This window comes from Pantherophis guttatus, chromosome 1 (assembly GCF_059756535.1).
Source record: "Pantherophis guttatus breed Tessera chromosome 1, ASM5975653v1, whole genome shotgun sequence".
NCBI lineage: Eukaryota > Metazoa > Chordata > Lepidosauria > Squamata > Colubridae > Pantherophis > Pantherophis guttatus.
The window spans coordinates 219,792,239-219,805,739 of record NC_142063.1 but is presented as its reverse complement, the minus strand read 5'-3'; the positions used below and the strand labels follow the sequence as shown (position 1 = coordinate 219,805,739).

General features: G+C 38.5%; 1 long non-coding RNA gene across 1 annotated transcript; it reads right to left on the bottom strand.

The window, feature by feature from the left end:
• Positions 1-7,449: 7,449 nt before the first annotated feature.
• LOC117676856 (uncharacterized) lies at positions 7,450-12,122 on the bottom strand. The gene is made up of 2 exons (XR_004594526.2): positions 11,584-12,122; positions 7,450-9,430 (listed from the first exon to the last, which is right to left on the bottom strand). It is a non-coding gene; the product is annotated as an uncharacterized LOC117676856 (long non-coding RNA).
• Positions 12,123-13,501: the final 1,379 nt, after the last annotated feature.

The following is a 13,501-nucleotide window of genomic DNA, read 5'->3' as shown; positions in this document are numbered from 1 at the left end:
CCAACCTCAGAGAACGCCAAGGATCCCACAATTCACCCCTGAGTTACAAATATTCTCTTCTATTGATAGAAATTAAATATGCAATAATTAAAGACTGGGGACAAGAAATCCAAGACTAAAACCTCAGTTCTGCGTCACCGTTGTCTACTGTACATGGGAGGAAATATTCCAACTGATGAATAATTGATGCTATTTAAGGCAAGGAATCTAGTGAAGAAAGTATTTGCCATTCGAAACCGGGAAGCACTTTGTTGTTTCAGCTCTGAAATATCATATTTCAGGATGATGACTTATCTAAGAGTAGCCTAGAAGCTTCAACTTTTAAACTAGTGTTTGCCAAGCAATACCCTTACACTTCCACATGAACTATAATACCTAGAAACATTTTTGTTGGTATGCTGTTAGCCAGAGAACTAGCAAAGAAAAATGCCGTGCAAACATGCAGTATTTCTAGCCAGAAAGTCAGATATGTAACCAGCAAGGTTCATTAGTTTTTTTTAGTTTTTTTAATAATTGTATTAAAAGTGTTTTTTAAAAAGATAAAAGCTAATGCAAACTAATAAAAAGTAAGAAAGAGAAAAGAAAATGAAGGGAATCAATGAGAAATCTAAAAGTGTTAAGAAAAGAAAAAAGAAAGCAACATATAAAGGAATGGTTTCTGATATTTTTTTTACAGCAATTTTAGGTACAATTATAAATTTATTTATTTCTCTAAAGTTACAATATGGCTTTCTTTTTCCAATAAACTATCTTGTCTGATCATCAAAATGATAAATCTTAAGTTCATTTTTTTCTGTTTTCTGCAAAAAGTCCATAAGGGATCTCCACTCTGAAATAAATATAGATAATGTCTTTTCTCTAATCAAAAATGTCAGTTTGGCCGGCTCAGCATCTTTTACCATCTTCACCAACCAATTGTAGGTATTCAAGTCTTTCCAACTTTGTGCATATAATAATCTTGCTGCAGTTATCATATGTAAAAAACAATGTTCCGTGACTTTTTTCCAACTATGTGTCCATCAAAAAGACCTCTGGTCTCAATTATATATTAATCTTTAAAACTTTCTGAATCTGTGTGTATGTATTTGAATCCAAATTTTTCTTTCTTTTTTACACATCCATAATAAAATTCCCCTTCTTGTTCTTCATATTTCCAGCATGTATTTGAAGTACCTTTATATATTTTTTGGCAAATTCTCTTGTGACATACAACAGTACATTATTCTGTAAACTTCTCTTTAAGATTATAACATGGTGTAAATTTCAGTCCTTTCAACCATAGTTGAAAGTTTCCCATTGTTCCCCATATTATAACCAAAAATTTTAGCCCACTTTAGCATACATTTGTTTAATTGCTCTGTTCCAAATATCAATAGATGTTTTAGCAATTATATGGTCATCATTTGTAAATAATTCCATTTCAAACTCAGTTTTACATTGTTCAAAGCCATAACCTCTTTTTGTCAAGTTCTTTATTATGAAAATGACCTGACATCTATTAATTAAGCACTAAGTCATATATACTTATTTTCTTCTTTTTTCCTTCAGCATAGATTTCCAAGTATGAATTTAATAATAATATTAAAGCTGTAGATACCTGTGGTAAAATGATACTCAAAAGAAAAAAGAAAACAACATATAAAGGAATGGTTTCTGATATTTTTTTACAGCAATTTTAGGTACAATTATAAATTTATTTTAAGTTTAAATCATAAATACATACACAAATACACATATATTTATTACCTTTGTACACCATCTAAATCTAGACAAACTATTAAAATACCACAATGACCACAAAGGTAAATATTGCCAAGGTTATGATTTTCTGAGATATAATATATGGCTGTGAAAGTTGGACCATCAAAAAGGCCAAACAAAATAAAAATTGATGCCTTTCAATTGTGGTGCTTGAGAAAATTGCTGAAAATTCCTTGGAACACAAGAAGAACAAATCATTCAATATCAGTTGAAGGAAAACCACAAATGAGAAAACAAATAAATCCAGACGGCCCAGTGGAAGTACTAATAAAAGAAGCTAAAACCTTGGTACTTTAGACACACCATATTAAGGAAAGAGCCATTGGAGAAGACCTGATACTTGTTAGAATAAAGGCAATCAGAAAAGAGGTTTACAAGAAGCACAGTGGCTAAATTTTATCACTGATGACACAAGTGGAAACTTACAAGCTCTCAACAAATGAGTTGCAGATAGAGCCGAGGTTCCACAGTGGTTAGAGTGCAGTACTGCAGGCTACTTCAGCTGACTGCTAGCTGCAATTCAGCAGTTTAAATCTCACCAGCTCAAGGTTTACTCAGCCTTCCATCCTTCCGAGGTCGGTAAAATGAGGACCCAGATTGTTGGGGGCAATATGCTGACTCTGTAAAAACTGCTTAGAGAGGGCTGTAAAAGCACTATGAAGTGGTATATATGTCTAAGTGCTATTACAATTGCTATCCTGGCCAACCGACTGGTCCATGAAAAGTTGGAAACAACTGAATGACTTTACACCAATAATGCTGTTTACAACAGAAAACTGTCTGATGACTTCCAACAAGATTTTTTTTAAATGGCCAATATTTTTTCCCACCACCACTACTGCCAAAGACTTCCTTCCTTCCTTCCTTCCTTCCTTCCTTCCTTCCTTCCTTCCTTCCTTCCTTCCTTCCTTCCTCCTTCCTTCCTTCCTTCCTTCCTTCATTCATTCATTCATTCATTCATTCATTCATTCATTCATTCATAAGCTGCCCATCTCACTATCCAAGGTGACTCTGGGCAGCTTATAATATAATATGGTTTGGAAGCCCAAACAAACCATATTGATGTGACAATTTCAAAAATGTGTCTTCCAGGTAAACCTGGATCTACATCCTAGGTTGACCTTTGAAGCAGATTAGCTAGCTCGAATCATCCAGAGAAGCAGCTCCTGAATTAGCAGGATTTGCCTAGCACAGCTGGCACCAAGAGACGAGGTAAAAGCTTGTCACAATAAAAGACCCCAACAACCATTTGCTTTACCTAATCCCCTTGAGAAACATGGGCAATGTGGACAGGCTGCTTAAATAGCATCTAGTTGGGACACTGTGCCTCAGACATTTGTTATAAGCAATTTGTAATTTTGTATTTTTTAAAAAAATAACATGACATCCCCAAAAGGTGCTCATCCAGTCTCTTTTTAAACAATTCCAATGTAGCAAAGTCCACGGCCTTATAAGACACGGGCGACAAACTCGATCGTGTCACAGGCCGGATCGTGACTTTTTTGCCTTTGCAGAGCCGGGGTAGGCATGGTCTGCGCATGATGTATCCAGCCAGCGGGTCAACAGTTTAACAGGCCTATTCTAAGACAATCTGTTCTACAGCATATGAGGAACAGTTGCAGGAACTGGGCATGGCTAGTCTAGTGAAGAGAAGGAACAAGGGAGACATTATAGTGGTGTTCCAATATTTGAGGGGCTGCCACAGAGAGGAGGGGGGTCAAGCTGTTTTCCAAAGCACCTGAAGGCCAGATAAGGAATAATGGATGAAAACTGATCAAGGAGAGATTCATCCTAGAAATAAGGAGAAATTTTCTGACAGTGAGAACAATCAACCAATGGAACAGCTTGCCTTCAGAAGTTGTGGGAGCTTCATCACTGGAAGCTTTCAAGAAGACATTGGACAACCATCTGTCAGAAATGGTGCAGGAGGGTTGGACTAAATGACCTACAATGTCCCTTCCAACTCTGTTATTCTGTTATTCTATTTGATGGTTAGGAAATGTTCCCTAATGTTCAAAGGAAATGTACTTCGTTGTAATTTAAATGTGCTGTTTCTTGTCCTACCTTCTGGAACAACTGGGAGCAATTCTCTCCTTCCTCTACATGACAGTCCTTCATATATTGAAAAACAATGACCTTCCTGCCGTATTTTCCAGGCTAAATACACCAGAAATCTTCAACTATTCCTCATAGGGTTTTTTTTTCCCCTAGACTTCAAATTATCTTGATTGTTCTTCTTTGGGCAATCCTTCTAATTTGTCAATATTCTTCCTAGAATGTAGTGCCCAGAATTGAAAACAATATTTTATATGCCTTATCACTGCAGAGTAGAGAGGAAGAATAACAGATTAACCAAGTTGGAGATCTATTACCAATCAACCAGTTTGACCTATCATCTGTCTATCATAGTAAAAAAAAAAAAAAAAAGCTGTCCACAAATAATCCCAGAAACAAGCTAAATATCAAAGTCCTCTGTTAATGCATTTGGGCTCTCACATAGCCCTGGAATATTTTAAGTTTAAGGGACTGTTAGCTGACCTCCTTTGGACTAGAAAAACTTCAGAATTGTGCCCACTGTGTGCTGAGCGATTGCTAAAACAGCTAAATGCATTTTCTGTATAAGAGACTTAGGAAAGATGATGCCTAAAGCCTGAAAATAGATTTGTTTGTCACTACACACCAGGGAACATCTATTGTTTGGAGAGGATTGCATAGGTGTTCCATTTATGTTTCTCCAAATATTAACTTTCTGGCTAGGGCAGTGGTGAAATCCAATCTTTTTTACTACCAGTTCTGTAGGCGTGGCTTGGTGGGCGTGACAGGGGAAGGATACTGCAAAATCTCCATTCGCACTCCACTCCTGGGGGAAGGATATTGCAAAATCTCCATTCCCACCCCACTCTGGGGCCAGCCAGAGGTGGTATTTGCCGGTTCTCCGAACTACTCAAACTTTCTGCTACCGGTTCTCCAGAACCTGTCAGAACCTGCTGGATTTCACCCCTGGGCTAGGGGCGCTATAATAGCAAAGCACAGAACAGAAAGTTGATCAACCAAATCAGCATGCAGGACACGCATCTCCGCACAACACACAGTTGGGATTTGGGAGGTGTACACATTGGCCCATCTTCAGCCATCTGCAACCTATACATACCCATCAACCCCTTTGCAGTGTAGGTATGCAACGACCCCTAAGCCCAGTTCTGGCCAACTCTAAATCAAGCTTAAGTGGCATTGCTCTATTTGTTGGGCACTGATTGTCCATCTGTATTTAGTGCTGCTTCTACCAAAGAAGGCCACCTTTGTTTTAGAGTAAGTTGTTTTAACTTTTGCTCTTTTACAATATGCAGCTAATCTGGTCAATAATCTTCTATTCTTGTTTTGACGTGGGGCAGCATGGTGGCTCAGCAGTTAAGATGCTGGGCTTGTTGGCCAGCAGCTCAGGAAAGCCAGCAGCTCCGGTTCAGCTTGTTGGAAAGCCAGCAGCTCAGGTTCGGGACCTGAGTGCCACATGACAGGGTGAGCTCCCATTACTTGCCCCAGCTCCTGCCAATTTAGCAGTTGGAAAGCACGCGAGTAGTTAAATATGAATAGATAAATAGACACCACTTTGGTGGCAAGGTAACAGCATTCCGTGACATCATGCTGGCCCCATGACCGCATGACCATGGAAATGTCTTCAGGCACTGCTGGTTCAGTGGCCAACGGAGATGAGCACTGCCCCTTATAGTCGGCAATGACTAGCAGAGTAAAATCCGCAGGGACTCCTTTACCTTTTTTTAAACTTCTTTTGACACAGCCCATAATTCCATTTTTTAAAAATTTGCAGCTGCACCCCTCCGTTGTGTCCTATTTAGCTCATTATCCCCCAAGATACTGAAATCCTTTTGGCATCCTTTGCTGTCTAGGTTGGTCCTCCCATTCTCTACTTAGGCCTTTGATGTTTCCAATAAAAGACTTTGCATATCTCTTGCGTCTTACTGGTTTCTGCTCATTTTTCCAGCTTGTTAAGATACTCCCGAATCTTGGTAGTCTCCTCTAAGATATATTGCTTGCTCCTTTCTTTCTATCATCTGCAAATTGGACAGAAACTGTATTTTCTAACCCCTCAGTCAGGCTATATATAAATATGTTAAACACAGCAAGACCTGGAAAATAGCCCTGTGATATACAAGTCAACAACTCAAACTACACAACACTCATCTTGCCATGGAGCTATTGATGCACACTCCCTGTGTAAGATTGTGCGACCAATCTTTCCATCAGATTAGCAACTTCTAGAACAGGGAGTCCTCATTTAGAGACTGACAGACTTGGTTGTTAAGAAAAGCAGTCTCTAAGTGAAACTGTGTTGTGTTTATGATGTTGTCTTTGCTTTACAGATCTGTGAAGGATGTAAATGGGAGAATTGCTCTTGAAGGTTGTTTGTTTGTTTTCATCATTGTCGCAACGCCATCCAGTTGCTAAACAAGGCAGTTGCCAAATAGGGACTGCCAAAGTCTCATAGGAGACTTTGTTGAATATTTTGATTAAGTCAAGATATTTACCACATTCCTCTGATTATAAAAAAAGGAGCTCAGGTTGATTCAAAATGAATATATTTATACGTTGCTGAGTTGCATTGATTGAATGGCTTAGGTATTGCTTTACAATTTTGCTTCTGTACATTTTAATCTTATTGGTCTCAATAAATACATATTACATACATTATTTATATGTCTGTAATTTTATATTTAGACACATTCACAAATATAAATATTTATATCTATGTCTTATATTTGGATTTATGTGGTTTTGGAGTAGGGGTAGATCTAGTCCATTATCACACTTCTAGAATCAGTTTTTCCATGGATAAAGGAGCAAAAATAGTTTGACTTGAAAGCTGCTTCCAGAATATACTAAATTTTGCTGATAAATCAACAGTTTGACTCACTGTTAAGAAGCTTTGGGCATAACATCATCCACACTCGTACATTAATATTAATTTAGGAGGATGATAACAGCAGTTTAAGAACTTAAAAAAAAAATTTCTATGCCACATGCTATCAGTATGTTTAAAGCCAAATTCTAAACTGAATAAATAATCCAGGATACAATCCAGTATTAATTGGACTTGGACTAATTGATCTCCCATGTCTTTTCCGAGAAATAAAACAAGCTCTTTGTGTCTCCCTTAAAATGAAAAATGCATAGCTCAATTTTAATGACATTTTAAACATTTCCATTTAAGAAAAGATGAAGTATTTATTTAGTATATAGCTGCTTCTGCAAAAGCAAAAATATAGGCTAACAAATCATGATTTAGAAAGGCAAGTTCTTTTATTCTTCTGTAGCTGTAGATTGGCAAAGAAATGGGGAACATCAGGAGAGCATTGTGCGTCAGCAGCTGAACAATTTTTAGCATTCTGCATTTTTACTGATTCCATTGTAAATAGGCCAAGTTAACCTCAACTAGCCATTGTAATTTCTCAGCCAATACAGGCCTGGAAAAGCCCTTTGGCTGCTGAGACTAGTTTTACATTTTGGAAGCATATTGAGAGATGCAAAGGAATGAGGCTGGTACCAATGAAGGAGAATATCTGTAGCTCAGGGTTGAAATGAAGGGTCCCTGGTGCTCTCGGAGCTTGGTTGTTTCCTTGTAGACATTTAATTACCCAAACTAGGTAACATCATCAGTGCTATGAAGCTGGATTATTTTCCTGGATTTGGGAAAGGAGTGTTACAAATTTTATTAATGAAACAAAGAAAAAACAGAGCCTGTTGCCAAATTACTAGAATAAGCAACTGGCCATAACTAGCAACTGTGGTTTCTAAATAGAGACATACATTGTTGTCTGTCTCAAAATATTGTTCAGTTAATTCTTGTACAATTCTTGGCACAGTGGTTAGAATGCTGTTTTGCAGACTGATTCTACCCACTGGCAAGAGTTCGATCCTGACCGGCTTAAAGTTGACTTAACTTTCCATCCTTCTGCGATCGGTAAAATGAAGACCTAGATTGTTGACTCTATAAACCTCTTAAAAAGGATTGTAAAGCACTATGGAGTGGTATATAAGTGCTATTGCTATTGCTACATTGGGATATGGTTAGAGACATGTGGATACATGCGGTAAGGTTAAACTAAAGGATATAAAAACATGAAAATTATAGCAATTAGATTAATCAATAATTCTGCATCTTTCATTCTGCAACTATCAGGCTGACTTCACAGGCAGATCTTCCTTGCTTGATGCGGAAAATAATCTGCATTTCAATGTATGACACTTGTTCAAATCCACAGGTGTTTTTCAGAACCAAGGATGCTCTCGGACCTGCTATATCTAAACTATTGATAAAAATGCACAGAAAAAAGGGGAGGAAGAATTCGGAGGCAGGGCTTATGTGCAAAATGTTATTGTTTACTTGCATCAACTTTGCAAGAATATCTGCAGGATGAGACACAGGTTTCTGCTCCATTCATTTTTTCAATCTCACATCTTTTAATTGGATCAATGCAGCTAGTCCTTGCCCTCCGACCACAATTGAGCCCAAAATTTCTATTGCTAAGTAAGACAGTCGTTAAGTGAATTTTGCCCCATTTTACAACCTTTCTCATCCCAGTTGTTAAGGTAATCACTGCCGTTGTTAAGTAGTAACATGATTATCAAGTGACTCTGGCTTCCCCATTGACTTTACTTGTCAGAAAATCACAAAAGATTACATGACCCCAGGCCACTGCAACTGTCATAAATAGAGGTCAATCGACAATCACATGACCATGGGGATGTTGCAACGATCATGTGAAAAATGGTCATAACTCACTTTTTTCAATGCCATTGTAACTTTGAACAGTCTCTCAGAGGTCTGAGCTCTGGACCTAAACCACAATTAGGATGCCACTTGCTCCGGGTTCCAAATGGTTTATTAGACCGGATTCTCAGCACACAGTGAGTTCCATCAACAAAAGCTTTGGAATAAAGTTAGCATTGGGAACTTCCACCTCTCAGCTCACTTTGAAGGCTGGAGCTGTGCCCTTCCGCACGCTGGAGCAGCTGACCATCCAGCAGATCCAGTCAGCTGATCTCTGGAACTCTGGTAGATTCAATCAGCTGCTCGTCAGCTGGCTTTCAGGCCCCGATCAGCTGATCGTTGGCCAGCATGTAGTCTGTCGGGATCAGCTGTTCATCAGCCGGCTCCGTGTCACTCACCACTTGTAGCCTCCAGCAAAGCTCTTCCCAACACCCACCTCCTGTGCTGGGGTCCCTCCCCCAAGTATGGCAAACACTGGATCGGGGTTTGATACAGTCACTAAAAACAAACGGTAGTAAGTCAAGGACTACCTGAAGACAAAGGGGGTTACAAAGTTGTACTTGTTTTTTTTGTCTGAGTTTCATTAAGGTGTGCTAAATCTTAAACCTTAAAACCACCAGGCAGCATACAGTTTCAAGGATAAAATGTCATAGCGTACAACTCTCATATAAGAACAAGCTTTAAAAAAAATCCACTCTGAAACAAAATATCTGAAGTAATTTAGTATGTCTCCTATGGTGTGATACAGAAGATTGGGCCCGAAGTGAGATGTAACAGTTTTGCCATAGATGTAATTCTCTTGAATTTCTTCTTTTCTGTATTTCTTTCCAACGTGTATAGAGACTTCAAACACAGATCAGAAACCATTCCAATGTATTAAGCCTGTCAAAGAGAAGAACACCAAGAGTTCAAGCTTGAAGGAAAGGAAACTTCTGAATGTACGGATTGTAGAAATCAGCCCTGAAGGAAATATCTGTGGTATCATATAGGTTCAGTAAAAATAATAATGTCTGCCCATCTCAGAACACTGGAATGTTACATCACTAAGAAATCTTTGGGCACAATTGAAAAACATAAACAAAAACCTGACATACCTGATATTGGTAAGAAATGTAATATTATTCCTCCATGAAACAATGATAATTGTGAAGGGAGGGAGGGAGGGAGGGAGGGAGGGAGGAAGGTTCTGAGTCAATCCAAAGCAAACTTGGAACCAGGGGCATTTGTGGGTGGAAGTTTAAAGAAGTCAGGAAAACAGCTGTGACCCTGTGGATGAACTCCTGCCCCTCTTTAATGTATGTGATACATGTAGAAAAGAGGCAAAGTTTCAATTATGCAGTCATAGCTGCCATCTTAACTTCTTAATTCCCCATTCCCACCCCACAGAAACCCCTGCTTGGAACATAAAGGCTGCTCCTCAAAAGCATCTTCCTTGGTTGTATAGATGCTAAACCAGATGTATCTTCTCCTGGCTTCTAAGTTTCAGAATACTGAAAACTTGTGCATCCTCTTAGCTATGGGAGATATAGGAAGTTTTCTGTTAAAAAACAAAACATGTTAGATCAGGGGTCCGCAACCTTAAACACTCAGAGCCATTTGGACCCGTTTCCCACAGAAAAGAAAACACCGGGAGCCACAAAAACCTTCCCGTGCCTAACTATTTCTTAAGCAGCCACAAAACTAGCATATGTAGTTGAATTAAATGTTCTGTTTTCTTCTGAAACGTTTCTTTTCTTGGATTTATCCATGGTTGGCCTACTGGGGGTTGAAAAGTTCAATAAATCGCATGCTGGCGGGTATCGCACATTGGCGGTTGTGACTCATATTTTGAATGACAGGGAATCGCAGCAGAGGGGTGAAAGAGCCACATGCAGCTCCAAAGCCGCAGGTTGCTGACCCCTGTGTTAGATTATTACTAAGATACAAAAATATTTGAACAGTAATAGATTTTCAAGATGGTAATTATTTACTAAAGAGGAGGGAGGGAGGGAGGAAGGAAGGAAGGAAAGAAGGAAGCTTAAAAGCATCATACATTTAATACCCTAGCAAATTTGTTTTCATATAAGCTTTGTGGTTTTCCATCACTTTATCAGATTCATAGAGTAAAGAAAGAAGTTTTATAAACAAGGGAAAAAAGTTTTCTAAATGCACAGTTCATGTTAGCCTTGAAAAATAAAGAAAGGTGAGACAGGGAGAAGAATTGAACGGAAGAGGCTGAATTTCTGAAAAGGCTGAAGCTCAAGTTCTTAGGATGCTAATCATGAATAATAGTGAGAATAAAAGAATCCTCTTTCCAGAGAAGTGTCTCTGTCAGACCTTTTCAATGAGAGCTACCAAGAGTCTTATGTTTCCTCAAAAGGCAGTAAATCCATTATTGTGACTTTTATTATCCTGAGAGAGGCATATACTTATAGAATCAGTTGTTTAGGGGAAGAGAGGAGATGATGAAGGAAAACACCGATTCTAAATACTAGAATTTTTACATTGTGATAAGAAGCTATACTCCTTAAATTCAAGAGAAAAAACCTCTCTCTCCAAATAAATAGTTATTCCAAACCAGTTATTGTAAGTATTTTTGAGAACTGCAGTGCTTCCTCTGCAATCGTTTTGTTGCCTTTTCTGAATTAAATGTGTGTTCCTTCCTTCCTTCCTTTCTTTTTTTCCTTTCCTTTCTTTTCTTTTCTTTCTTTTTTTTGGTTTAGCGACTGGCTAGTTTGTCCAATGTCAAGTTTAATGGAGCAATCACTGAGAGATGATGGCATCTATCAAGTTGGGGGATGAGCATGGGTATGTTCTCTCAATCTCCAAGAGCAGGAGGAGAAGGAGGAAGGAAGGAAGGAAGGAAGGAAGAAAGGAAGGAAGGAAGGAAGGAAGGAAGGAAGGAAGGAAGGAAGGAAGGAAGGAAGGAAGGAAGGAAGGAAGGAAGGAAGGAAGGAAAAGTTCCATATGTCATTGGAGCTCATTCTTGTTTGAGGAGGAGGACAACTTCAATCTCTTCTTTTCCACCACAATAATATGAGCAACATTTTGCTTACCTGTAAAAAGGCTCGAATAAATTCGGTTCCTAACCCTCTGACAGTGTTTGGACTAGTGATTCCATTTTGGCATAATGAACTCTCCAAGGGTTTTGGGCCTTCAGCATTTTTCTATACCGGAGCAGGCCAAAAGAAATCTTTTCTTAGCTGAAACTTCACAAATTGCCTGCTTAAAACAACTACTGCAGTTCAGTATATCAGGTTTTAAAGAGAGGCAGTCTGGCATAAACTTTCAGAAGCTCCATATTGTTCCAGTAAATTGTAGTTGTGCCAGATCCTAAGGGGTTTTATATCTCTGCCATAAACAATATGAATTAAAAAAAAAAACAGAAAGGAAACATTTCCTGGAGGGTTTGTCCTTCCCTTTTCTCCCCACTTTGCAGTTCAGTGCTGGCCTTTTCGAAACTGATGTGCCCAGATGCAGTCATTGCTTCTTCCCATTCTCTTTTACTCGATGAATTTCAGCAAGTTTGTTGTAGCAATTATCCTTAGAAGATAAAGGCAGAAGTTAAGATCTTGAAATGCACTTGGAAAGCTGCAAAAACATACACCGCTCTGACAGAAAACTGCACTACAATAAATAATACTTATCATCAAAACACAGACATCTAAACAGCCAGCCGGCTTCTACATGTGATAATGTGATCAGACGGAGACAACTGAAGGGAGGAAGCTGTTTTTGCTGAAGGAAGATTTCTGTAATAACATTGGGCTTTTTGATAAAACATTCTTTGCAGATGAATAGGCTTTGATACTGCTGAAGGGACTTTCTTGGATCAGGGTTTCACAATTAATGCAAAATTAGCTCTTGGGCTTCACTAGGCAAAGCAGAAGGGTAGTTCAAAGGAATGGGGGTGGGGGAGAACAGCTGGCCAATATATTTATCATAATGGGTGGATCATTACATGGCACTGAAAGCAGGATGTCTCAGAGGAACTGATGGAACCAGATAATCCTCGGAGAAAAATGTGCTTTATCATTTCCGCTGGCAATTGAAAATAAGAGAACAGCCGCACCAAACGTGTGCCTTCCAGATGTGTTTGGATTATAACAACCAAGAACCCCAGCCATCAAGGCCAGTGACAATATCTGATTCCTCTTCCTTCCAGCTGTATCCATTCAAGCTGCTCCAGATAAGATTACAGTACAATATTAAAAATGTATCACAAGTGGTCCTTAAAAGAACCTTATAATCTTGAGTGCCATCTACTGGTGGAAAGATAGGATATCAGTCTTAGAAGGATGCAAACTTAAGGTGCCTGTGTGTTTTTGTTCTCTGTTTTTCCAATTCCTTTTTTTCTTATTTGGATATGTCTTTTTTAATATTATAATCTTAAGAATAGAGACTTGGCTTTCTTTTTGTTAAAAAAAAATGATATGTACTATTTGTTAGTCGGTGGTTTTTCCAGCTAAGGAGTGGCTAACATACAATAGGGCCACAATCCTATATGGACCCAAGAAAAATATATATACATAAAACTCTCAGGCAGAGGAAGATTAGAGAAAGAATTCCTAATGATTCAAAGACTATCCCGTGATCATTCTCTTTCTTGCATAGTCACTGCATAAAAATGTATTAATAGAAATGTGATTTCAGTGGTTGATTGATTAATTGATTGGTCATGTGCCATAATCATATGTTTATTTGTCAAGCATATATAAGATAATAGATAAAAGTATAAACATAATTTGAATACATGAAAAGAGTAAGTAAAAAGGACTATTAGGACAGGGATGGTAGGCACGCTGGTGCACTTATGCACGCCCCTTACAGACCTCTTATGAATGGGGTGAGGTCAACAGTGGACAGTTTAAGGTTAAAGTTTTGGGGGTTTGGGGAAGAAACTACAGAGTCAGGTAGTGCACTCCAGGCATTGACCACTCTGTTACTGAAGTCGTATTTTCTGCAGTCGAGTTT